This window comes from Arachis hypogaea, chromosome 5 (genome assembly GCF_003086295.3).
Source record: "Arachis hypogaea cultivar Tifrunner chromosome 5, arahy.Tifrunner.gnm2.J5K5, whole genome shotgun sequence".
Taxonomy (NCBI): Eukaryota; Viridiplantae; Streptophyta; class Magnoliopsida; order Fabales; family Fabaceae; genus Arachis; species Arachis hypogaea.
Genome location: NC_092040.1, coordinates 84,407,901 through 84,409,816, shown reverse-complemented (window position 1 = coordinate 84,409,816; position 1,916 = coordinate 84,407,901). Strand labels below are relative to the sequence as shown.

At 37.7% G+C, this 1,916-nt stretch overlaps 1 non-coding gene across 1 annotated transcript; it reads right to left on the bottom strand.

The window, feature by feature from the left end:
- Window positions 1-656: 656 nt before the first annotated feature.
- Window positions 657-764, bottom strand: LOC112804301 (small nucleolar RNA R71). The gene has a single exon (XR_003202915.1). It is a non-coding gene; the product is annotated as a small nucleolar RNA R71 (small nucleolar RNA).
- Between the last annotated feature and the right edge of the window lie 1,152 nt (window positions 765-1,916).

Here is a 1,916-nt window from a genome sequence, read left to right as displayed (position 1 = left end):
GTCAAATTTTCAAGTTTTAAATCATAATTTTAAAATCTTATCTTTCCACATTTTCAAAAATCCTTGCTAACAATTAATGTTTTGATTTAAAAATTTCAAGTTTGTTACTTTCTTGTTAAGAAAGGTTCAATCTTTGAATTCTAGAATCATATCTTTTAATTTCTTGTTAGTCAAGTCATCAATTTTTAAAAAAAAATCAAATCTTTTTCAATCATATCTTTTCAATCATATCTTTTTAAAAGCAAATCTTTTTCAATCAAATCTTTTTCAACAATGCTAAAGATGCAAGGAAGATGCTTGGTGACTATACTGCACCAACTTTCAACCTCTATGGAAAAAGCATCTCAATTCCTATCATTGGAGCAAACAACTTTGAGCTTAAGCCTTAATTAGTTTCTCTAATGCAGCAGAATTGCAAGTTTCATGGACTTCTATTGGAAGATCCTCATCAGTTCTTAGCTAAATTCTTGCAAATCTGTGATACTGTTAAGACCAATGGGGTTGATCTCGAGGTCTACAGACTTATGCTTTTCCCTTTTGCTGTGAGAGACAGAGCTAGAACATGGTTAGACTCACAACCTAGAGAAAGCCTGAACTCATGGGACAAGCTGGTCAATGCTTTCTTGACCAAGTTCTTTCCACCTCAAAAGATGAGCAAGCTTAGAGTGAAAGTCCAAACCTTCAAACAGAAGGATGGTGAATCCCTCTATGAAGCTTGGGAAAGATACAAGCAATTAACCAAAAGTTGTCCTTTTGACATGCTTCCAAAATGGAGCATCGTATGCATATTCTATGATGGTCTGTCTGAAATGTCTGAAAATCCTGCAGAAGCCCAGGAACTCATTGAGAGAGTTACAAATAACCAATTCATGTACACTTCTGAAAGAAATCCTGTGAATAATGGGATGACTCAGAAGAAATGAGTTCTTGAGATTGATACTCTGAATGCCATATTGGCTCAGAACAAAATATTGACTCAGCAAGTCAATATGATTTCTCAGAATCTGTCTGGATTGCAATCTGCATCCGACAATGCTAAAGAAGCCCCCTCTGAAGGAGAAGCTTATGACCCTGAGAATCCTGCAATGGAAGAGGTGAATTACATGGTAGAATCCTATGGAAACACTTATAATCCTTCATGGAGGAATCATCCAAATTTCTCATGGAAGGATCAACAGAAGCCTCAACAAGGCTTCAACAACAATAATGGTGGGAGAAATAAGTTTGGCAATAGCAAACCTTTTCCATCATCTTATCAGCAACAGACAAAGATTTCTATGCAGAGCCTCTTTGGCTTAGAAAACATAGTCTCTGATCTATCTAAGACCACTCTCAGTTTCATAAATGAAACAAGGTCCTCCATCAGAAATTTGGAGGCACAAGTGGGTTAGCTGAGTAAAAGAGTTATTGAAACTCCTCCTAATACTCTTCCAAGCAATACAGAAGAGAATCACAAAAGAGAGTGCAAGGCCATAACCATATCCAAAGTGGCCGATCCTAGAGAGAGTGAAAAAGCATAGATTTCCAATGAGGAAAACCATGCTGGACGTCCACTGACCAATAAGGCGTTCCCTAATGAGGAACCAAAGGAATCTTAGGCTCATATAGAGACCATAGAGATTCCACTTAACTTAGTATTGCCATTCATGAGCTCTGCTCAGTATTCTTCCTCTGAAGAGGATGAAGATATTACTAAAGAGCAAATTGCTCAGTATCTAGGAGCAATCATGAAGCTGAATGCCAAGTTATTTAGTAATGAGACTTGGAAGGATGAACTTCCATTGCTCATCAATGAACTGAATACCTGGATTCAGCAGACATTACCTCAGAAGAAACCGGATCCCGAAAAGTTCTTAATACCTTGCACCATAGGCACCATGACCTTTGAAAAGGCTCTGTGTGACCTGGGGTCAGGT